The sequence below is a fragment of the Symphalangus syndactylus genome, chromosome 1 (genome assembly GCF_028878055.3).
Source record: "Symphalangus syndactylus isolate Jambi chromosome 1, NHGRI_mSymSyn1-v2.1_pri, whole genome shotgun sequence".
NCBI lineage: Eukaryota > Metazoa > Chordata > Mammalia > Primates > Hylobatidae > Symphalangus > Symphalangus syndactylus.
In genome coordinates, this window is record NC_072423.2 from 157,612,363 (window position 1) to 157,638,164 (window position 25,802).

A 25,802-nucleotide genomic window follows, 5' to 3' on the forward strand; every position below is an offset into this window, starting at 1 on the left:
AATTATATTAAATTCTAATGATTCCCAAGGAAGAAAAATCATTCTAACAGAAGCTTCATCAGTCCTCATTTTGCAAAAGCTTCTGATGAGCCGTTGTACACAAATATACCAGACTGAAATGGAAGAACTCTATCTCTTAATATAACATGCCACCTATTAATTCTCAGAGTACATTCAAAGATTTACTGCAAAGGAATTTAGCTAGAACTGATGCAGAAAAATAAGTTGAACACAGGACACTTCTATGACCCTCTGGGTCCAGGTCGTGTGGTAATTTTTCCATGTGATGAAGTCAAAGTGGCACCACAGCCAGAGGGCAGAAGAGAGGTGCGCAGGTCAGAGAGGCGCTGAAGCAACAATCCCCTACCCAGGAGGCTTACAGACGCAGTGAGCACAGCAAATAGACCTTTTAAACAGAGCTAACAAATCTTTTAATACCAAGATAATCTTTTCTGAGCTGGTGAGTTTTAGAGGTCAGATATTGAATAAGAAAAGTTCAGCATCTGCCTGCTAAAGAAATTAAACAGTAACATTCAGTTCCAAGTTAAATGCTACGATTCACAATCTCATTCTAAGATAAAGAAAGAGTTTATTAGTAAATTACTTTCAGAAGTCACTTGTGGTCACTTCCAGATTATACTAATGTAAAACATTAAAGACAGTGGAATATGTAACTTATTAGCGGTATTTAAGAATGTCTGAGCTGATTTCATTTTATATAAAGAGCAAAGCCCTATCTATAGACCCACAAGCCTACCCAAGGACAAAAAAAAAAAAAAAAAATAGTGAATTTTGTGCTGTCTGAAAGAATCCTTCAACGTGTACTTCAACACAAACCAAGTCACTTAAGCTTCAATTGCCTAAGAAACAAAATCAAGAATTAACAAATCAATTTAGGCATTTGTAAAAATTATCTACTTTCATATGACACCAAATCATAATCACAATTGTTCCTCTTAAGAACAGATTTACTCAGTATGATGAAACACAGCATTGTTTGCTTCTATTATTTTAAGTTCCTAAAGCTAATGGCTGATTTACACACACACACATTATATAAAATATAACACTTAATTTTACTTTTCAGTGTTTTCATTATCTTTGCACATAGTTCTGGCATAGCAAAAATGGTAATGCTTCTGTCGAATTTTAGTTTTTAAAGACTAGTCATAATATTTAGAAGTGCTTAAGTCTCTATACGTGGTTTGTAACCAGAGTGATCTACGAAACTTTGAGTTGTGCATAGGCCAAAATGTTCAATTTTCTTTTCTTCTTTTCTTCTTTCTTTCTTTCCTTCCTTCCCCTTTCCCTTCCTCACTTCTTTCTTTCCTCCCCTTCTTTTTCTTTTTGTCTTTGACTCTTTTTTCCTCTTCTTTTTCACTTTTGTTTTTGTTGTTTCATTTTGCTTTGTTGCAGAGTAGGCATTCAATTATATTATGATGAGAAATATCATTAGAACACATTTTTAAAACTATTTCAATGTGTTAGATTTATATTAGATGTTTAATCGTTTTTCTAAAGAATATAATGTCCATTACCTTTCCCTGAGTATGAAAGAGAAATGAAAGCATTTTAAGTTGGGCATGCACCAAATGCATTGATTCAGCTGGTACATCATATAATATTGTACAATATAATATTATGATATCAATCTGAAGTTTTCATTGCTATTATTACTATTCAGCACATGTGAAACCACTCAAAGACCCTCCAGGGCTCTACAGAGTAATCACTGTGCATAGATTGTTTGTGAGGAGCTGTCACCTTTGTTGGTACCATCGAGCCATTGACAAGGTGACAAACAATGCCCTAGGGCAGTGGCCGCCAACCTTTTGGCACCAGGGACCAGTTTTGAGGAAGACAATTTTTCCATGCACAGGGCATGGGGGAGGGTTTCAGGATAATTCAAGCATATTACATTTATTCTGCACTTTATTTCTATTATTATTACATTGTAAGATATAATAAAATAATTATGCAACTCACTGTCATGCAGAACCAGTGGGAGTTCTGAGCTTGTTTTCCTGCAACTGAATGGTATCATCTGGGGATGATGGGGGACAGTGGCAGATCATCAGGCATTAGATTCTCAGCAGGAGCACACAACCTAGATCTCGCACGTACGAAGTTCACGGCACGATTTGAGGTCCTATGAGAATCTAGCGTCACTGCTGATCTGACAGGAGGCAGAGCTCCGGCGGTAATGCGAGTGATGGGGTGCAGTCGTAGATACAGAGGAAACGTCACTTGCTCGCTCGCCACTGCTCACCTCTTGCTGTGCAGCTCAGCTCCTAATAGGCCAGGGACTGATACTGCTCCACGGCCCGGGGGGTTGGGGACCCCCTGCCCTAGGGGGACCCGGGCCACTGTGGAATTAAAAACACATGGTGCACAGGCTGCCCTGAAGAAGTCACCACGGGAGGACCGACTTCAAAACTACCACCCAGAGCATGAACAAAGTGCAAAACGGCTCAGAAAAGAGAACAAGTAACTTTGGCAGAGGGATAAGGAACTGGAAGCTTCTGCAGAGAAGTTGACTGTGAGCTGGGAGGTATTGAATAAATAGGAGTTTGTCAGGCAGAAACGGCAGTGAGAACGCTGCAGACAGGCGAAGAATCACCAGCGGAGAGCAATACAAAAAGCACCGCTAGGTCTGTGATGTCAGTGCATTCTCCTTCAGAGAAGCCAGACGCTACTGTGTGTGAACTCAGCGCATTCTCCCCCAGGGAAGTCGGACGCCACTCAGTCCGTGACCTTGGTGCATTCTCCTCAGAAAATCTGGACACCACTCAGCCTGTGACCTCAGCACAATCTCCTTCAGGAAAGCCGACACCACTTGCTCTGTGACTTCGGTGCAATCTCCTTCAGGGAAGCCGGGCACCACTCCGTCTGTGACTGGGTGCAGTCTCCTCAGTCAAGCTGTGCACCACCTGGTCGGTGACTTTGGTGCAGTCTCTTCAGAGAAGCCCACACCACTCGGTCTGTGAACTCGGTGCAATCCCCTTCAGGAAAGCTGGACGCCACTCCGTCTGTGACCTGGTTACAATTTCCTCAGGGAAGCCAGCCAACACTCAGCCTATGACTTCCCTGCAATCTCCTTCAGAAAAGCTGGCGCCACTCCGTCTGTGACCTCAGTGCATTCTCCTCAGAGAAGCCGGCACCACTCCGTCTGTGAACTCCAAGCGATCTCCTTCAGGGAAGCTAGACATCTCTCGGTCTGTGAACTCAGTGCATTCTCCTCAGAGAAGCCGGCACCACTTGGTCTGTGATTTCAGTGCAGTCTCCTTCAGGGAAGCCGGCTCCACTCACTCTGTGACCTCAGCGCAGTCTCCTCAGGGAAACCGGGCTCCACCTGGTCTGTGACCTCAGTGCAATCTCCACAGTGAAGTCCAGCACCATTCAGTGGGTGAATTCGGTGCAATCTCCTCAGAGAAGTGGGGCACCACTAGCTCTGTGAACTCCATGAAATCTCCTTCAGGAAAGCTGGGCTCCACTCGGTCTATGATCTAGGTACATTCCCCTCAGAAATGCTGGATACCACTCAGTCTGTGACCTCAGTGCAATCTCCTTAGAGAAGCCGGGCACCACTTGGGGTAAATTCGGTGCATTCTCCTCAGAGAAGCTGGGCTCCACTTGGTCTGTGACCTGGTTGCATTCTCCTCAGGGAAGCCAGCCAACACTCAGCCTGTGACTTCCGTGTAATCTCCTTCAGGGAAGTCAGCCAACACTGGGTCTGTGATTTTGGTGCATTCTCCTCAGAGAAGCCAGCACTATTCGCTCTGTGAACTCCATGCAATCACCTTCATGGAAGCTGGGCACCACTTGATCTGTGACCTCGGTACCATCTCCTCAGGGAAGCCAGCACCATTCAGTCTGTGAACTCCGTGCATTCTCCTCAGGGAAGCCGTCACCACTTGGTCTGTGGACTCCATGCAATCTCCTTCAGGGAAGCCGGGCATCACTGGTGCATTCTCCTCAGAGAAGCTGAGCACCACTCTGTCTGTGAAATCCATGCAATCTCCTTCCGGAAAGCCGGACACCACTTGGTCTACGACCTCTGTGCAATCTCCTCAGAGAACCTGGCACCACTCAGTCTGTGACTTCAGTGTATTCTCCTCAGTAAAGCCAGGCGCCACTCCGTGTGTGAATTCGGTGCATTCTCCTCAGAGAAGCCAGCACCACTCGCTCTGTGACCTCAGTGCCAACTCCTTCAGGAAAGTCAGATACCACTCGGTCTATGATCTCAGTGCATTTTCCTTTATGGAAGCCAGGCACCACTCAGTCTGTGACCTCAGTGCATTCTCCTCAGATAAGCCGGTCACCACTCAGTGTGTGAATTCGCTGCATTCTCCTCAGAGAAGCCGGGTATCACTCGCTCTGTGAACTCCATGCAATTTCCTTCAGGACAGCCAGACACCACTTGGTCTGCGACCTCAGTGCAATCTCCTCAGTGAAGCTGGTCACCACTTGCTGTGTGAATTCTGTGCACTCTCCTCAGAGAAGCCGGGTACCGCTTGCTCTGTGAACTCCATGTAATCTCCTTCAGGGAAGCCGGGCTCCACTTGGTCTGTGACCTTGGTGCATTCCACTCAGAAATGCCGGACACCACTCAGTCTGTTACCTGGGTGCAATCTCCTCAGAGAACCCAGGCACCACGTGGTGTGTGAACTTGCAATCTCTTTCACAAGCTGTTGCAGTTCTTTGCCTGTCCCCAACCAAGTTTTTACTTAGTTCTCCCCTAATCTTTAGCACTGCTCGGAATTTTAATAGCTACTTGCTTCTCCAACCCCTATTCAGCTTTCCAAAAATTCAGCCATTTGAGAGGCCATGTTTAGACTTCTCAGAAATCCAAATGATAACAACTTGCAACCCAGCCTTCAGTGATGGAGAAGATCCCCCCACAGCCAACACACCTCAGCTGAGGCACAGCGTGCAAGCACAGGTAGAGTCCTCATGTGTCGGAGGGGGTAAAAGAGGAAGGGTCTCCTGAGGGGGTTCTGCATCACCAATGCTCAACAACCACATTTATCTCTCCTAGACCTGGTTTTTAACATTTTATCTCCTAAACCACTTAGTCTTTCTTGGTTTAAATTTTTCTTTTTTCTTTTTTTTTCTTTTTTTTTTTTTGAGACGGAGTCTTGCTCTGTCGCTCAGGCTGGAGTGCAGTGGCGCAATCTTGGCTCACTGCAAGCTCCGCCTCCCGGGTTCACCCCATTCTCCTACCTCAGCCTCCCAAGTAGCTGGGACTAGAGGCAACCGCCACCACGCCCAGCTAATTTTTTATATTTTTAGTAGAGACGGGGTTTCACCGTGGTCTCGATCTCCTGACCTTGTGATCCGCCCGCCTCGGCCTCCCAAAGTGCTGGGATTACAGGTGTGAGCCACTGCACCTGGCCAGTTTAATTTTTTAACATAAAAGTACTAGTTTTACAGAACATGTGAATCATGCATTTGTTTCCTAAGATGTAAAGTGGGTTTTATATCATTGTAATCTGTTTCTGAATTGATCATTGATTTCTCATTTGAGAAGTTGTAGACGAATAGATCAGGTATAGAATGTATGGCAGCTCTAAACTCTACTGGGACTGGTGGAATTATACCACTATGGTGTCAGTAGATGGTAAATAGCAAATGAAAAAGAAACCACCTAAGAAGCAGCTGAGGATGTGCTGGGGAAAGTACATTACTTCCAGTCACATATTCAACTCCAAACCCTTGCAGTTTGGCTTATGGATGTATTTAATATAATATTAATGGGCAATCTATGTCCTCTGTTCTGTTTTGGTGGGTCACGCCAGTGTTGCAGAAAAGTACTCTTCATGTAGGGTTTTGCTGTAAGCAGGTTAATGGAGAAGGAAGTCATATACTAGAAGTATGGTACAAGTCAAAGTCACCTTAGCAAGTCAAACACAGGAGCATTGGTTTGAAGGTCTAGGCAGGTTGAGTGGATTTCCGTGGATGGAAGATCAAGTGGGGAAGGGGATAGTAATTGAAAAGATGGTAGACAGATTTCACATAACAAACATGGGAGACCAAGTTGGAGACTTTCAAGAGATGGAATACAGATTCCTGACGCAGCTTTGCAAACCATTTGTGTGTCGACTTCTGCATGAATGCTTAGTTTATTTAAATGGGCCAGAGTAAGTTTGACATTTCATTAGCACTTGGTGAGACTTCCTTGACAGATGTACCATCATAGGGTCCTCCCAGAAGAAATTCCTGATTGACTTTATCTTATCAATTTCCAGATTGATCTCATGATCATTCCTCAAGCTTCTACCTCTACCTGTGGACCAGGAATGGGAGCTGCTTATCATACTCCAGAAAACAACGGTGCTGATGAAAACTCTTTATATTCTCTCTCGTGAATCTGAGAGTTGATTCCTCACGACCTGAGGGAAGACCTCAGAGGAGTGCACGAACCTCAGAACACGCATGTAAAAGACTGAACAGAGACGAAGAAAGAAAGTCAGCAGTCTCAGTGTTAACAGAGCCCCCAGCTTAGCAAGATGGTGGTGCATACACACAGGGCAGAGAGACAGGGGATTCTGTCCAGCCACATAGCAAAGGGTCTGCACCTGCTCATATGTGAAGTTTGCCATGGCAGCTTTTACCACAAAGTATTTATCTTATTAGTCATTTCCTTATCTTTTTTTGACTTTTCAGTCTTCTGTTGTTGAACATTAAACTTTTCAATGAATTCCAATAGCAACTATATATACATACATATATATATACATATATGTATATATATATGTATGTAGAGAGAGAGAGAGAGAGAGATGGGGTATCAAACTCCTGAACTCAAACGATCCTCCCACCTCAGCCTCCCAAAGTGCAAGCTGGTCATAATCTACAGTGATTCTTTATGGGATTCAGGTGCATATATTTATAGGCTTGTGAATTCATTCGAAGGAGTCACAACACTCTCTAATTACATCACATTTCATATAATGTATACAGAATACCTATTATAGTGTGTAATCTGTATAATAAGGAGGTTAGTCTGAATAATGTCTCAGATTCCTTTTAACTCTAAAATTTTGTGATTTGTATACTGGAATGACAAGTGAAAGAATGGAAGAAAAAGAAGCAGGAAACAGCAAATACGACGTACAATGTGTTTTCTATCGTTTTTACACCATATAGTAATTTATATGCCGTCAGAGTACCTTTATCCAAAGCACTGTCTGAGTCCGTGCCATAAATCACTTTTAGAGATATTTATGCCTCCATCATAAATCTCTAAGAACTACTTTAATTGACAGCTATTAAAGATGCATTATTCATGGAAGCTGTCAGACCACAGGGAAATGTTTTATTTTACTAAATTATGGTTAAATTGACTTGACCAATTTTGATTTAGAGCTACTAAAAGCCAGGAAAATTACCATTCCATCAAGGTTTAAGATGCAAGTAAAATTGCTTAATTTTAACAAATGAAATGTATCATAACCAACATCACAGCCATTAAATTTTCATATTTGAAAGTAACAAAGATGTAAAGGTTAGTGCAACGTCTTTTGCAAATAGTGATTTTGTAAGAACGAAGAATGTACATTTCCCAGTAATACCAAAAAATCTGTTCCGATCCCTGCCCGCCCTCCCCCATTGACTGAGAGAATCTTTTCCTTCCTGTGGGGTTAAAGGAGAGGGACCCTCACATCATCTCCATCATTTTTTCATACAGTGCTACATTTGAGAGCAGCATATTCACGTGCTCTGAAGTTTGGCATGGAACCAGAAAGCAAACCCAAATATTCTGGAGGGACCACCCTTTTTCTAAAACAATTTTTTCCCTGCATTTCAGAGGAAACATTTATATGCCCTCCTCTGCCTAGTCAACTCGACTCCTCCACGCAGAGCCCACTGTTACTTCTTATCATCCGACTGCAGGTGCTGTGCATACAAACCTTTCCCAGTCCTAAGATACAATCCCCACCCAAAGAAAAAACAACTGCACCTCTGAGAATCGCTCTGTGGGCCTTGGCTAGGGAAATACTGACTTCAGAAACTAAACCTTTATTCCTCAGTTCTGATTTATCACCACAAAATATTTTATTTTTGAGTACTATAAAAATAAATACACACACATATTTCTAGAGCAACTCTCAGACTCTCAAAATAGTTTCCTCAAAGTAGGGTTAGTGACACACATGCCTCCTGGGACTCGTGTGTATTACATGAGATAATTTAAATAGAAAACAGTCTCAGATTGTAAGCGTGAGGTCAACAGACATTTAACTTTCCTTCCAATACTCCAAAGCCCCACTCACTAGGACATCTTTAAACCTGAAAAAATAAACTTTGTATGAATTCTAACCCTGAAAATGTAAAAGATTATTCAAATGCATTGGGTCATGATTACATTGAAGAGAAATATTTGGAGAATGCTTTTATACTAGTCTTTCCAGGGGTTTATATTTTTAGTTCATTTGACCCCTGTTTATACATTTCCAGTTGTCCTAGATAAAGAAATTACAACTTTCTGATAAGCAAGTTTGAAACACTATAAGAGAACTCTGATGGCTCTAAGGGTAAAACGAATATAATCAAGTCTCACCTGCTGAAGATGGGTTCCACTGTCCACTAATCACCAAAATTTTACTTGTTCTTATTATCTTGAGTGTACCGGTATTTTCTTATTATCTCCTCAACTTTTAGACAAATATGTCTGGGAGTCTCTCCTCCTATCTCCTGCATCAGCCCTGAGGCCTTCCAATTTCATTTCTCTTCTGTCAGACTTACCTCCTCCCCAATGAAAGAAACCTCCAAGTTGTTTGGCTAACGTTTTTGAAATCTGTTTCTCACACTTACCGCTGCAGTGCTAGGAACAGTGCTAGATCCTAGACACCAGTAATGAAGAGTGAGAGTCACTGTGCTCAGGCTGACACATCTTCAGAGAACAGCAGGGGTGCAGTGCATCCAGGTCCTCCTGGAGCCTTGTTCTCCAATGTCCAAGAACTGTAAAACAGAACACACATCATACACAGGATGTCCGAGGACAGTAAAATAGAACACACATCACAGACAAGATGTCCGAGGACTGTAAAACAGGACACACATCACAGACAGGATGTCCAAGGACTGTAGAACAGGACGCACATCACAGACAGGCTGTCCGAGGACTGTAAAACAGAACACACATCACAGTCAGGCTGTCGGAGGAGAACACACATCACAGACAGGATGTCGGAGGACTGTAAAACAGAACACACATCACAGACAGGATGTCCGAGGACTGTAAAACAGAACACACATCACAGACAAGTGTGATGCGTGGGATTTCCTCATAGGGAACTTTGCACAGCTGGAGGTTCCTGTCATTCAGGCCTCAGCTCAAAGTTCATATCCTCAGCCCTCCAGCCCACCTCATCTCATTGGCTCTTCCTCACTCACTGAAATTGCTTTGCCCCATTTTTAAAACATGAGTCAGAATCTGAAATTACCTTACTAATATGTTATGTTTTGTCTTGTATATACTGTCTGTCTCCCCCATTAGAAGGGACACATCATAAGATCAAATATACAACCCGTCTCATTTCTACTCTATCTCTGATGCCTACAAGAGTACCTTGTAAACAATTTTACAATGAGTAAAATGCTTGTAATGCTGTCCCTCTAACCCACTACACACATCACTTTCTCCAGGATAAACCCGAAATTTTTCACAATTTCCTTAACATATCTGGACATTAGTTTGCCTCTTGAGGTTTTATAGACTGGAAGAGAGAGTACTTTTTAACTTGCATATGTACTATTCCTTCAGGGAAAGAAAGAATTTATGGAGACAGACAATTATGAACCCAGCATACAGCATATTAAAGTATTTTTGTTAATGCAACATGTAAATACTCATAAAATGATCTTGCTTCAGCCAGATGTGGTGGCTTACGCCTGTAATCCCAGCAATTTGGGAGGCCAAGGCGGGAGGATCATGAGGTTAGGAGATCGAGACCAGCCTGGCCAATATGGTGAAACCCCATCTCTACTAAAAACACAAAAATTAGCTGGGCATGGTGGCACGTGCCTGTAATCCCAGCTACTTGGGAGGCTGAGGCAGGAGATTCGCTTGAACCAGGGAGTTAGTGGTTGCAGTGAGCCAAGATCACACCACTGCACTCCAGCCTGGCAACAGAGCAAGACTCCATCTCAAGAAAAAAAAAAAAGAAAGAAAAAAAAGATTTTGCTTCTTTCTTATATTTCATGTGTCTTAAGGTTTAGATGCAAGGGTAGTTGAATGAAATCAATAAAACCAACAGTATATGCAAAAGATATAGATTTTACTTTAAATTTTTTCGAGAAATAATCTCAAACACATTAAGGAATCCCTTTCCATCCTCAATTCCTAATCCATACTAGATGCTCAAATGCTATCTGAAGTGATGAACGATAAAATCCTTTGTCCTAATTCTATACCCTCTCTTAGCCTCAGTCCATGAGCTATAATTTACTGCACTGACACAGTGAGCCTAAACTGTTGATTCACTCTCATCTGTGTATTTTAAAGTTCACTGATTAAGATATTATTCAAGTGAAAATTCTATCTGTAGTAGTTGCACAAATTCTATTTGTAGTAGTTTCAAAAACATGGTAACGCAACCATGTTGATTACCATTATCTGAGGCTATGTGGGAAAGTACAGACTCCCAGAACTGCTATTAAAAAATTCAATTCATGGGTCTATTGGGTCATCCCACTAGCCAGTTTAATTCTATAAGCGGTAGTAGCCTACTTGCTATTTTTGACCATTTTACAAGCACATGGAAATACTAAAATTGACAGATGTTTGTATACTTGATATTGCATATGGCTGCCTATGAGGGAAAACTCAAATAGGAGAAGCATATGTGTTTATGGAAGTGTTTATTTTTCTCATATTTCAGAAACTGTGGAGGGAGAACATTCAGGACTGTTGTGGCTGCTGCGTCATGCCATCTGTTCCTCAGACCCCCCTTGCCCTGTCTGCTCTGACTTCTTTAACATGAGGATTGAATTCTAGTGGCCCACAATGGCTGCTGTTCTTCTGCACATCACATCTTTGCACCAGGCAGGGGACATATAGGACTAAGGGCAAGGACAAGCAGGTCTCCTGCACTCGGTGCTTTTAAAAATATTTCCCAACAAACACACAGTGGTCTGTAATTATATCTTATGAGTTAGAACTATGTCCAGTGGTCTCCTCTTTATAGAGGCTAGGAAACATGGTGTATTAACTGGGAACATTTTAAACTCGAACAAAATGAAGTACCCATGGACAAGGTATAAAGGGAGAATTATTGTTATGGGAGCAAATAATGATGTCTTCCCACAGCAGGAAAACGTTTTAAAAATGCCCTGAACTAAATCTACATTGCACAATCCTTTTTTCAAATGCCCACCCTATGGTAGAAGACACTGATTGACCATGTATGTCTCTGGGGAGCAGGAAAAAACATTTTCTTGTCTCCATATTGCATAAAGGTCTTTCCACAATAAATAAAGACCTTTCTTTGTAATTATTTTCTGCCACCAACTAACAAATATTCTCTTAAGTGAGTCATCTGGAGTTAAAATTGCCGATTATAATAGCCAGACTGGAAAAAAAAAAAAGCATTGATAAATTTTGACTTTCTCAAACGCTAGAGGCTTAACAGTTAAAAAGCTACTATTAAATAGTTTCATTGTACTGCTCATGCGTTATGAGAATATAAGAGAAGATTATGAAAAGTGATCAGAATTCCACGGCACAGAGGGAGTAATAGACTTAATTTAAAAATTGCTACAAAAATTTTCCAACACACCTTTAGTCATATTAAAAGTAATTAAATTCACATTGTGCTTAATGAAAATCAGCTGTTGTTATGAAACCATGGTGACAACTTGCCACATTCTGACAGTTTTCGTTCATTTTGTGTTGCTATTAAAGAATACCTGAGGCTGGGTGGTTTATAAAGAAAAGACGTTTATTTAGCTGATGGTTCTGCAGGCTGAGAAGTTCACAGGTGTGACCCTGGCCTCGGGAGAGGGCTTCATGCTTTGTCACACATGGCGGAGAACGTCCAAGGGGAAGTAGGCACTGGGAAGCAGGGAAACCCTGAGAGGCATCCCAGCTTTATAACAACGCGGTCCCGCAGGAACTTCTCCATTTCTGTGAGAACGAATCCAGTCTCAATCCAGTTCCAGCGAGAACCCACTCACTACCCAGAGAGCAGCTCCCAGCCATTCATGAAGCATCTGCTCCCACGACCCAAACACCTCCCTTTAGGCCCCACCTCCCAACACTGACCTGCACATCGAGGATCAATTCCCAACAAGAGTTTTGGTGAGAACAAACAACCCACATCCAAACCATAGCACTAACTAGTAAGCCTAAAAAGTAGGTAACTTATGGTTGACACTGTTAAAACCTAAGTTTAGGTCATAGTCACATTAACAGCGACTTAGCTACATCAGTATGGAAAGTTACTAAGCAGAAAAGACTTCTTTTCTACTTGTGAATGTCTCAGACAATCCTTTAAAATATACTGGAGGACAAGAGGTTTGAAGAGTTAGTTCGAAAGTGTTTATCTGAAAAAGAAAACATGTTAAGCAATAAAAGACTTCTCACTCTGCGCTTCTGATGTAATGCCATTTCTCAGAGCAACAACGCACACATAAACATAGCAGTTGTGATGATAAAAGAAAAGCAAAACACATCTGAAAATCTGAAAAATAAATTCAAATAAGGAAGAGACAAAACCATTTGTTTACCAATTTTCTTTCCTTTTGGCAAAAATAAATCAAATACTAAGGATTCTCGTTTGTTGCTGTTTGCATGCCAAACACCAGTCACCCAAGTTAAGTGCTTAACCTAAATTTAAAAAGTGAACTGAATAGAATCCTGGAATTTTCTAGTTTTATGGAAATTAAAACTGCCCTTTTTGCAAGCCCTGAAAGCTGAAAGTAGATAACTTTAAACTTCAGAAAAATCACTACAACAGATCACACACGGACAACCTTCATGGGTGCTGCTTTGTGGGCCACTGGGAGAGCTCCCCAGGACATCACCTGATACCACATCCAGACATGCACCTACCACCTGCATTCCACCACCAAAAGGTGCTTCACGCTCTAGTCTAGAAATCTCCACTGTCTGCCCTCTGGATCCAAACAATAAGACCATAATTTGCTCCATATATGAACCTTTGTTTTTCTTTCGTTTTCATAGACTGACACCTTGAATTCTCTTCCAGCAATACAATCTTGCTTTAAAATAGAAAAGTTACTGATGCCTTAACAGCCTGACAAGGAGGAGCTCCTGAACCCCTTCTGGTTTGCAGTGGCCCCAATTCAGGAACTGCTTTTTATAAAATAAACTCTTGAACATTTTATTGTGCCTTGGATTGTTTTAACACAGTCACATACTCTGTTTTGATTCTAAACAACTTACGTGAATTAAAAATGTGATTCTGTGGAAACCAGGATGTAAACTCTGGGTTAGACAATGTTCATCTGAAACTGCTGGCTGTTTAGGGACCACGGTCAGGACTGATGGAGCAGGAAATGCTGCAGTTTGGCCTGGAGAATGCAGAATCCCGAAGATTCCCACCTCAAAGAAAGTAAGCCGCAGAAGTACACGGCATAGAGAGGCCTGAGGGACACAGAACTCGCAATTGTGTGCGATTGGATTTTAATTCCCAGGGATCATGAGGAGACTAAGGAGCTGCCGCACCTCTCGCAAAGAAACTCACAAATCAACACATGCACTCCTTGCTAAGATTATAAATGCAATGCTTTTCAATTTGCAAGGAAAAACATATATTTAGCTACAAACTTTGTAAATGTTTTATCCAATCTGGGGCTTTTACTTTTTAATTCTGAAATCTGGTTGCCACGAAAAGTATTGTTTGAATACACTAAATGTCTCAATTTATATTCTTTTATAATTCTTTTTTTTTTTATTATTGAGACAGAGTCTCACTCTTCTTGCCCAGGCTGGGGTGCAATGGTGCGATCTTGACTCACTGCAACCTCCACCTCCCAGGTTCAAGTGACTCTTCTGCCTCAGCCTCCCAAGTAGCTGGGATTACAGGCACCCACCACCATGGCCGGGTAATTTTTGTATTTTTAGTAGAGACGGGGTTTTGCCATGTTGGCCAGGCTGGTCTTGAACTCCTGACCTCAAATGATCCACCCAGCTAGGCCTCCCAAAGTGCTGGGATTATAGGCATAAGTCATCATGCCCAGCCTATAATTCTTCTCTTTTGTATCTACACTGGTCTTTGGTGATCTCACCCAGGATATGGCTTTAATACAATCCATAAACCAATGGCCCCCAAAACTAAATCTATAACTCAATCTTCCTACAATTTACCTAGAATTTCAAATGAACTCTTTAAACTTCTTGTCCTGTTTCATATTTTAATTCCAGAATCTTATACCCAGTTGCCTCCTTCACATTTTGTTTGGATGTCCAAGTATCTAAAAATTAACATTTTGCCAGCTGATACCCCCTACCAAACCCTTACTCTCCTACAACCAATGCTCAGCAGAATATTCAATAGCTATCCTTATGTAATTTGATAATGATTTTTATAATTTTAAAAGAGCTACAACTGTCCATAACTAAACTATTTTGAAAAGTTAGAAACCCCACTTAAGATTAAAGAATATTAGAATCTCATGGTTATTGTTCTATTTATTTTGTGAATAATGCCTATTTAAAATTCAAATGCTGGTTTTCATTGAGCTTTACATTTGCTTCAACAAACACTCCATAGCATTACCCTGAACCTCAGAGGATATGTGAAACTCAGCAACAGATTAGAGCAACGAGAACTTTGAGCACTGCATAGAAAATTATATATAAAGCAGAAGTAAGACAGTTGTTTTCCAAAGATAGGGAGTTAACCACCTGGGTAGGTTTCAAAACTTTTCTAGTAAAAGCCAAAGCAATTCCCTGTCTCATTCTTCTTAAAAATAAAAAGAAAACCCAGGCAAAGCTTTGTTCTAATTCCCAGATTTCTTTCACTTGTAACTTTGAAAATGCACAACAGACTTAATATTTAGGTTTCATTAGAAAGCTCTTCCTTTGTTTTGTCCCAAATGCCAGCTTTGAAAAACAGCATTGAGATAGAAGAATTGCTGAAGTTCTCTGTTACACAGTATTAGAGAAAAATTTCATTGGAAAAGATACTTTTCCTAATTGCATTCAAAGTATGGGCATAATAATGTATTCATACATTTAAGAGAATGGGGTTGTGAAATAATGTATTCATACGTTTAAGAGAATGGGGTTGTGACTGCATTTGATTAAGCTCAGCTCATTAGCTTCGTCAGAAAGGCCAAAATATAAATACCTTGATCAGGTTTTTCTGACCTTCTGATGAAGGATTATTCTTGGCCCCTTCACTGGACTCATGGGAGGGGAGCCCCTCCATTCAGCCCACTGTGCTCAGCCCCTTGCAGGAGGGAGCACATAAGTGAGCAAGTTCGGTGTCCAGGCTGACGGCTCCGGTGCTGACACAGAAGCAAGCTCCATGCAGAGCCTGCAGTGGTGCCCAGGTGGAGGTGCCTGTGATCCCAAAGCCCCAGAGCAGGTGTTGCAGTGCTCTCTTAGTTCTGCCATCCACGGACGGCAGTGTGCCAGCAGCTCGGTTGGCCCCTTGACTCATTGCCTGGAGCTGCTGCCCCGACTGGTAGGGCAAATGACTGGTGTGATGGCCTTTCTGGGTACCCATACTCAGTGGGTCCCAAGCTGTTGTCTGACATCCACGAAGAATGAGCTCACACAGACAACTGAAGGGTGATGGAGGTGGAGAATTTTACTGAGCAATGAAAATGGCTGTTAGCAGAAAGGGGAGCTGAAGAGGGGATAGAAAGGGCAGGTCGTCTTCCCCGAGGTCAGGCTGTCTCCTACTCTACCAACTGAGTCTGGGCTCTTTGTAGGCACAGGATGGAGGGTGCATGCTGATTGGTTTGTGAGTATACAAAAGTGAAGACACCACTCAAAGGCTGGCACAAGAGTGTAGAAAACCAGTCAGGAAAAGGGAGGTATACATAAAATAGATGAAGGGTGGGGATCAATCCAAGGAAAGCACACCAAACAGGAAGACAAGTTCTCAATTCAGTCTGAGGACAGGAAAACAGGCTCCCAATCCAGTCCGAGAATAGGAAGACAGGTTGTCAATCCAGTCTGAGAACAGGAAGACAGGTTATCAATCCAGTGTGAGAACAGGAAGACAGGTTATCAATCCAGTGTGAGAATAGGAAGACAGGTTATCAATCCAGTGTGCGAACAGGAAAACAGGTTCACAATCCAGTCCGAGAACTGGAAGACAGGTTCTCAATCCAGTGTGCGAACAGGAAGACAGGTTCACAATCCAGTCCGAGAACTGGAAGACAGGTTCTCAATCCAGTCCGAGAACTGGAAGACAGGTTCTCAATCCAGTCTGAGGATCTAACCTGTAGCTTGGCTTTAAGGCTTTAAACTGTCTTTGGCTTGGAAGTGGGGGTCAGTGGGTACCTGGTACCTGCCCCTATCTGCCTAGGCATTTGGCTGCTTCCTGTCACCATCACTTCCAGAAATCCCAGCCTTTTTCAACAGTCGAATCCTAGCCACAGCCATTAAAACATGTAACTTAGTCATTGCTCCTCCTTAGTGGGTGGATTGCATGTTTCCTTGCACCATTTTGTCTATGCAGTTACCTTTAAAGCTGTTGTTTTAAGCCAAAGTCAATTCAGAGGAAGAATTGTTTCACTTGGGAAATTAACTTTTTCATAGAAAGGGGCGTGATCAGAAAATGTATGGAAGTGACATTGCAGATTATTTGATTTTCGAGGGCCACCTTCTGGTCCCTATATTTCCACAGACTTAAAATCTCCCAGGATGTTGCAATGTGACCCGAGACATACTTGGCAACTTTGCATACACGTTTTAACAATACGAAGCTCAGAACTAAGTCCTTTAGCTATAACTTGAGTACCTTCTGAGGTTGTTATTTTAACGTGGGTGCTATTGCCTTGTTAACCAAATTGAAGATCTTTTCCTTTGATTTTTAATTTAAGTGTGACTGACTGCTTAGGTTCACAAACCTCAAGTGTTTTGGTCAGTTTTCACGTATGTTTAGTCTTGTGGAGCCACACAAAGATCAGGATAAAGAACATGTCCAGCACCCCCAAAATATGCACCCACATCCCGTATGTCAATACTTGTGTCAGCATTAAAGGTAACCATTATTCTCATCTTCATTGACATACATTAGTTTTGCCAGTTTTTGAATGCCAAGAAATGGTACCCAACAGTATGTACATGCTTGTTCTTGCCATCCTTTGCTCAACATAATGTTTTTGAGATGCATTCGTGTCGTTGCAAGTAATTTTCTTCTTTCTTTGCAGTATAGTATTCAATTACAAGAACATGCCACCATCTATCTGCCCATTCTTATTTGATGGCTGTTTGAGTTTCTTCCAGCATTGGACTAACGTGGGTAAGGCTGCTATAAACTTTAAGCTGTAGTGTCTTTGGATAAATACAAATCTATTTCTGTTGAGTATTTGTCTAGCAGTGGAAATGCTGTGTGTTAGGGAATACTTACAAGTTAGTTTAGTGGACACTGCCAGTTTTTAAAGGCATGAATCAGGCCTTCCAGGAAGGAATATGAGAGTTTTGGTTAAAGATGGTTAATATAACTAAACATAGAAAGTAGAACAATATTAGAATATACCAGAATAGTATTCTTTTAAACAACACAAAATACTAATCATAAAAAGAGACAAGGATAACTGGACTACATTAAAATTAAGAATCTCAGCTTATCAAAAAAAGTACCATAAAGAAAATGAAAGAAAAAGGCAGAACAGAAGAAAAGACCTGAAATCTATTTATCCAACAAATGACTCCTACCCTGGATGCATGAACACCTGCTACAAATTATTGTGAGAAACGACGACAACTCCATTAAGAATAAGCACAGGACTTGTGCAAGCTCTTCCCAGAAGATGCCAAACAGTACACTCATAGCCAAGTGCTCAAAACCATTCGGCATGAGATAAATGCAAATAGAATCATCAAAAATATATCCTCGCCAGAATGACAAATGAATATAGCTGGCAGTCTCTAGGGCTATCTAGATGTGGAAGTTTATTTTTTACATCTTTCCTTTTAATTAGGATAGGTTTAAATACATTCGGCCACATTTGGACCTTATTCCTCTTGATGTACAATATTCTCTAGTTAGAAAGCTGAGCATGGAAATACTAAAATTAACACCTCTTGGTATAGCCAACACAGGAACTGGTGTATTCTATATGCACAGTTAAAAGGTTAATAGATTTTGGGTAGATCAATAATTATATAACTATAACAAAAACAAACAAAAAAACTCCACTGAACAATAAACAATGATTTGATATTTTAATCCATTCTATAACAATCCAGCCAAACAGTAAGTTACCCTGTGCTTGAACATGTCCAGAGATAGGACATACTGCCCCTTGAGACAGTACATTCCTTCTTTGGCCAGCTCATAGATCTTTCAAAGTTTTTCTTAGAAAAAAAATATGCCTTCCAATAACTTCTACAAGTTAGTCTATATTTCACTTACCAGGATACATAAAGCCATCATGTTATCAACTTTTCAAAAATAACTATCAAATTCTCATTCATCTATCTATATTTTAAAACTCAATAGTCATTGGTCCAAAGACTAAAGTCACATTAAATAATGCTAACATGTGAACACAATTTATAATGCATGAGGTCCAATTCTCCCCCATAACTCTAAGAAGGTGCTAGACATTTCTCTCACAGATGCAAGATCTTAATCCACACCCAGGGATCCCCCTGGTGAAAGGTAAAGACTGGAATGATTGTCCTGAACAGCAGAGGCGAGCCCAGTTGTGATTTAATGACTCCAAAACACAGGGCGACAAGAACAAGAACATTTCACTCTGAAAATCTCAACACGGAGCTTGTGCTTCTGCCAAAAGATTTCCTGCAAGTTTTGGGAGGGGACTCCTTATGCCAGTTACAAGTACTGCTACAGCGCTCACTCCATGACAGCTGAGCTGAGCCTCCAGGATGCGCAGAGCCTGTGCATGGTGGGTCATGTCAGTGCAGCCAGGAACCGTAGGAAGCCTTGCACAGAGGAAGACATGACCTGAGAGTGCATTTAGCTGCACGTCTTCCCTGCTGTGGACCCCAGCGACAACCGCACACTTGGGATTTCTGGAAAGAGAGGGTTGCATATTTGCATGCTCCACCAAACCACAATTCTGTAGCTCGAGAGACTTGCAGACAGCAAATACCCTTCCACCTGGCTAACTGTCTGGGAAGCCACACAAAATGACCCCACCGCTGGCTCTGTCCTGAAGACAGGCTGGCTCCAGGTGCTGGTCTGACTCTGTGTCAGGCAGCAAAGGCCAGAGTGTGCCCAGCATTTCCACGTGAACTGGTGCTTTAACTGGGCTGGCATGCCCCCAGGGCATGGCTACAATGGAGGCACAAAGTCCTGCTGCTGTCTCTGTCCGGATGCATCATCTCTGAAGCTTATAAAGCAGAGGCTTAAAGAGAGTGCCCTTGTCTCCCAGCACACTGGCCTGCCTTCCTGATGTCCACATTGTCACAGCTGCTTACTCTATCCAACACTGCCTTTGGGTGGAAATTTACAGAATGCATTCCTAGTGTGATACCAAGAAATATACGTTTTTCAGCAAAATGTCAACCTTTTACAACATCATAGAATTTACTTAGCAGATCAGCGCAACACAAACTATGATGTGACTTTACCCCATATGCATTATTGATGATGCTCTCTTGACCCCTAAAACCAAAAACGTGCTGTTGTCCCATAAAGCCACATTTCAAAAAGAGATATGTAAAGTTTGTAGGGATTTTAAAGCTCCTATCCATCAAAACTTGATCATGTCAATCTAAAGTTATTTATGATATTAAATGGGTTCGGATTAATCAGTCTAACTGCACAACCTGTCAGATGCCAGATTGTCATTCTGTCTTTCTTTGCATGACCACACACCTGAGATGCAGTTATTTAGGCTCCTCCATTAATGGGCTAATGGCATAACACCAAGAGCCATCTCGGTTTAATACCCTCTAACATGATGATTTATCTCCCCCCCATTGTAACTGGCTGTGTTCTTGTTTCCAAATATTTTCTGCCCTGCCTTCTCTTCCTCTGCCATTCCTATCCCAGAATTGGATATAGTATGTGCACAATTTCTCACCTGTGTGGAGCCAGCCAGCACCCAACCATCAAGTTTCTCCCCAAAGCACCAGGTATAAAGATGGCTCTTCCAGCTGGGGCACCCAAGTGCAGGTGACTCAGGACAGAAATGCAGTTGTAAGAAAAACCATCTGCCTGTGAGTCACCGAGACTTTTAATTTGTTGCTGCTACAGAATGAGTGAGTTGACCCCAGAACAAAAGCTCCATTCCCTCCCTTGTCACCCTGACTCCACCACTATGAGAGCACGTGGACAGGCAGATATGAGTGAAACTGCCTTTGCAAAATTATGACTGAGACAGTGAAACAGATCTAACTTAACTGATTCCATCTTGCTTCTAACCTCCAAGCTGTCCTTGTTCATTCCTGGGTGTAGGCTGAACTAACTTTGGGAGGAACTTATAGTTTATGGTTTAAAACAAAGATAATAACAGTCCTTTCCCAAAGCAGACCTCCTTCTCATCTGGGGATTAGATTGCCTTTATAGGACTAATATTAGCCACAAGATTAGAAATTATGGCTTAGGAGCCACACAGCTGGAGGCTACAAGAGTCTGACTCTCCCCAAACTGCTCCTAATATCAGTACTTGATATATTTTGCAGACCCTGAACTTGATGGATCAGCTGGCACCACCCAGACAGAAAAACTGGCTCATCTGATCTTGTGGCCCCTGCGCAGGAATTGACTCAGCGCAAGAGAATAGCTTCAACTCCCTATGATTTCATCCCCGACCAATCAGCACTTCTGGTTCACTGACTTCCCCCCACCCACAAAGTTGTCCTTAAAAACTCTGCTCCCAAATGCTTGCAGAGACTGATTTGAGTAATAATAAAACTCCAGTCTCCTGCACAGCCTCCTCTGTGTGAATTACTATTTCTCTATTGCACTTCTTCTGTCTTGATGAATCGGCTCTGTCTAGGCAGCAGGCAAAGTGAACCCATCGGGCTGTTACATGAGCAGAGAAGGACTAGGCTCCAAGGAATGTCAGGTGACTGTCAGAGGGCTGGTAACAGGGAAAAGAAAATTTCCTAACAAACAGGAGACATCCTGAGCTTGTGGCCAATGACTTCCTAGTAAGAACTTAAAATGGAAGCATTTGACCTTCCCCTGTGGACATATCTAGGCATGTGCAGTAAGGGACAAAATGGCAGAGTTTGACCTCTATATGACCTTCCTGTGGCGGTCCTAGACTGGTAAGGGAAAATTGCCCTTAAACAGCATGTGCATAACTTCAACCAACAAATGGCACATGTGGCCCTTCCAGACACCAGCAGGACACCACATGGGGCGATTAGCCAACAGCCTACCCAAAGGGAAGGAAGAGGGGAAGAGACCAGGATAAACAACAGAGGATAGTAACTCCATAGTAGTCCTGAGCCAACGATCAGGTGGGGCACTCAGTCTTTGGAGTTGCCTGCTTCATTCCTTCCAAGTGTACTTCTCCTTGCTCCAATACATTCTCATTTCTGCTTAAATCTACTTCTGTCTCTTGGCCAAATTTTTTCTACCAAGAAGACAAGAATTTGCAGACTGTGGGGCCAGCCCTGACTCAATGCTGGTAACCCACCATCTGGATGTGTTTCCCGTTGGGAGTGGGGGGCATTGCTGTTGCTGCTCTTTGTATGTGGTATCAGAAAGTGTATGATAGATTGTCTACAAGTATTCTATTTATTTATTTTGAGACAGAGTCTTGCTCTGTCACCTAGACTGGAGTGCAGTGGCATGATCTCGGCTCACTGCAACATCCACCTCTGGGGTTCAAGTGATTCTCCTTCCTCAGCCTCCTCCTGAGTAGCTGGGATTACAGGTGCCCACCACCACTCCCAGCTAATTCTTGAATTTTTAGCAGAGACAGGGTTTCACCATGTTACCCAGGCTGGTCTCAAACTCCTGACCTCAATTGATCCTCCCACCTAAGCCTCCCAAAGTACTGGGATTACAGGAGTGTTTCTTAAACAGATTGAGTTAAGCCAACAAGATATCCATTTTACAATCTATTTTTTTTTGTAGAGAAATTCAGCATTTTCATTTAACATTTCACAATGAGTTGGCTTGGATGTTTTCAAAACATCAGGTTCTTTCTAATTAGAGAGATAATGCCCCCTTCTGTATAAGATACATTCTAATAAGCAAACTAATTTATAAATTCACTCTGTTTCTGTGTCTATTTTCCTAGATAAAGGTAATTACAAAGTCCTTTTGTACCTGTCTGTCAGAGGCTATTTTGTTTTTTTACTTTGTAATTTGTTTTCATATAATTTAATATTAAGCATTCCTTTAGCTTGCAGGAATATTTAAAATGAATTTGCATTGATTTCTTTGCTTCTCTGGAAGACAAACCTTAATTCAATTCCAGAATAATAATAATAAAAAGTTCCTATCTTAAAACTGCTTTATTAATTTTTACTTTGGGTTTTCATAGGGGACCAAGTAGAAGATATTTGGCCTTCTCCAAGGCCATCCTGCAAACATATATGGTAGCAAACACTCAGCAAAAAGGTATTTATTTGATTGTTTTTTGCTTTCTATGTTCCCAAATATCCATTTTCAGAACTGCAAGGAGGAGAAGAAAACAGACAAACACAGGTCTCTGCCTTGAGGTCCTAAAAGGTGCAAATGAGAGCTGTCTTATGAGGAAATGAAAAAGAGACACACTTCAGTCAAAGTCATGTTAGAGACTCTTGTTTGCAGGTGAAAACTGAGCTGGGATTGAAGGCCAAGCTTTGACCCTGGGCAGGGTCTAGGAAGACCAAAGAGCTACACAAGACGCTCTGGGGATGTTGTAAGCAGAGCCACCAAGGTGTGGGTCAGCAGGAGGGCATGATGGAGGTACAGCCCTGCTCCTCCCTGAACGGTGCACAGTTCCAGCGCAAACTGAGCATCCAAAGTCGTGTGATCACAGGGGCCTTAGGAGATGCCCACCATCTGCTCAGCGGGCAAACCTAAAATGATGATCATTACAACCTCTGACAGAGCTGGCCCAGAGCTGGGACCTCCAAGGCCGCTATTCATGGTGACTCACAGAACAGAGGGTCTGCTGTCTAACTCTAACCTCAGCAGATCACTATCAGAACCACTTCAGAGCAAGTGCCACTGTGACTCATCAGAGTGAGACAGAGAAAAAGAGTTTCCAATAGGAACCTTTGCTCAAAGATATTGAAGGGCACCAGAAGATGCTACCCCAAATTATTCCACTCTGGCCTGAGGATTATTTTGAGCTGATTGCAGGTGAGGAACAGCAAAGGCAAGAAAAGCCCTAAAAACCTTTGGTAAAGGAAATTCACTTTTACAAAAGAAATTTCTAGTTGCGAAAGTGTCCTCTTCTCTCTTACCTGAAAGAGAGCAACTCTTATTGCCTGAGATGACTCTTATCTGCATAACAAACCTTAATAAACATCCCTTACCTGCATATCCTACTCGCCTTCCCATAACTCATCCCCTAGAAGCACCAAACTCCCTTCCTTCATCTCGCTTCTTCTCCACACTTCATCATCCTTAATATCATCTGGAAGCCCCAAAGTTAACCACCTGCTGAAGCCACACATTTTCCGAAATCCCAAGTGTTGATGTGTCCTAAAACCTGGTGTTCCTCTCCATGTGAATTACTATTTCTCTAATGCACTTCTTCTGAATCGGCTCTGTCTAGGCAGCAGGCAAGGTGAACCCAATGGGTGGTTACATGAGCAGAGAAGGACTAGGCTCCAAGGAATGTCAGGTGACTGTCAGGGGGCTGGTAACAGGGAAAAGAAAAGTGTTTCGTCAGTTTACACAGAGACCCAGACACGGAATTTCGGAGGACAGATGGAAAAGTAAGTTCTTCCTCCTTCCGCACTCCTTGAATTCTAGACAGAGGCATGCCTGGGCCTGGGTTGGCCTCTAAGTTGATAATTGGAGCAGTAAAAATGAGAACTAGCATTTTCTTATATACTTAAAAAAATTAGAATATATATATACTTAAATGTATATATACTTAAAAATATTTTAAGTATATATTTAAGTACATATATTTAAGTATATATTATATATATAATTATATATATATTTTTAAAATATATATTTAAAAATTAGAATTGCCCATGCACAGATTAAAAGTTTGGAGAAAAGACATTACACATATTAAAAAATATAAAATCCACACGAGGCACAGTGGCTCACATCCTTAATCCCAGTGCTTTGGGATGCCAAGGCAAGAGAATCGCTTGCACCTAGGAGTTTGAGACCAGCCTTGGCAACATGGAAAAACCTTGTGTCTACAAAAAATACAAAAATTAGCTGGGCAGGGTGACACACACCTGTGGTCCCAGCTATTTGGGAGGCTGAGGTGGGAGAATCACTTGAGCCCAGGAGGTTGAGGCTGCAGTGGGCCGTGATTGTGCCACTGCACCAGACTGAGAAGCAAGACCCTGTCATATATAGACATATATATATTTCTAAAATAGCCAACCAGTACATACTTTTTTATTATTAATAGTATTATCTTTAATACACTTTAAGGTGATTTGGAAATTTGAACCCTTCAAATAACAAATTGTTTTTGCATTCTTGAGTATTTTGGTAATTTTGGTTGGAGTAACCATGAGCATGAATATAAAAGCTGTATTTCCATTACTTAAGAAATCAGTCTAATAAAATACAAAAATTATTAATTTCAGTCTAACTGCATTTATTAACGAAGCCACTCCTATGAGCCAATGGTGGGAGTCTAGGACCATCACTGTGGGGAGTCGAAGAAACAGAAGTCATGATTTAAGACCTTCAGATGGATTATTGGAGGAATACAAACAACTTTAGCCCAAGGACTATGTGCTGCTGGGTAGACACGCCAGGATTCGTACTGGACCTGAGAAAAGCAGTGAAAATAGTCCCTGGCCTGCGAGCTTGCTCCCCCACCTCAGGACCCATCCACTCCTGATCTGCCCTGTGCTTACCCCACCCCCAATCCTGCCCCTCCTACCCACCCACCCACACTGCTGGAAGCTTGGCCTGGGAGCTGGGCTTTTAAACACAGCAGAGAGGAGGCCAGGCAAAGCAAAAATAGGACCCAAGTATTGGTGAAGCAGAGAAAAACTGAAATCTGTTAAATCTGTAAACCAAAAATAAAAATCCTAAGCCCTCCAACTGACTGATGGACCTTCCTCTCAGCCAAGGGCATTCCAAAGTTAACCTGAAAAACTAGTTCAGGCTGTGATGGGAAGTGGGGTTTTGACATACCCCATTGTACCTCTCCTTTTGGAATTCAGTCACAGCTGCAGCATTACAATTAACACAGAGATCTTAGGACTGTCGAAACAGGCCTTTTGTAACAATAAGACATCAGATTTCAGCCTGACTCTGGTATAGCATCACATGACAGGTAGTAGGCCAGGAAGGAAATCAAAGTATTTTACCCCAAAATATATGTTTGGCATATTCTGAAATGGCCCTGCAAAGCTGTCTCCTCTGGGGAAAATCTATGTTCCGTAGAGAATACTCTTCTTTTTCCAGATCTTTGCCCTGGCCCAATAGAGAATTAACTATGAGTCTGGAACCTTTTTAGATCTGATAAGAGCTCTGAATCCTGCCACCTGGAGGAGTCATCTGCATGATAAGGGGGTCTCT

General features: G+C 42.0%; 3 long non-coding RNA genes across 3 annotated transcripts in view; 1 reads left to right on the top strand and 2 right to left on the bottom strand.

The window, feature by feature from the left end:
- Window positions 1-25,802, bottom strand: part of LOC129487884 (uncharacterized) — a 164,574-nt gene that overhangs the window by 13,274 nt on the left and 125,498 nt on the right. The window contains exon 2 of the long non-coding RNA XR_008659510.2: window positions 8,818-8,964. This is a non-coding gene — a long non-coding RNA (uncharacterized lncRNA). The remainder of the gene's footprint in view (window positions 1-8,817; window positions 8,965-25,802) is intronic.
- LOC129487890 (uncharacterized) lies at window positions 4,323-21,035 on the top strand. Its single transcript, XR_008659511.2, has 3 exons — window positions 4,323-4,942; window positions 17,359-17,450; window positions 20,175-21,035. It is a non-coding gene; the product is annotated as an uncharacterized lncRNA (long non-coding RNA).
- Window positions 11,925-12,434, bottom strand: LOC129487900 (uncharacterized). The gene is made up of 2 exons (XR_008659516.2): window positions 12,269-12,434; window positions 11,925-12,130 (listed from the first exon to the last, which is right to left on the bottom strand). It is a non-coding gene; the product is annotated as an uncharacterized lncRNA (long non-coding RNA).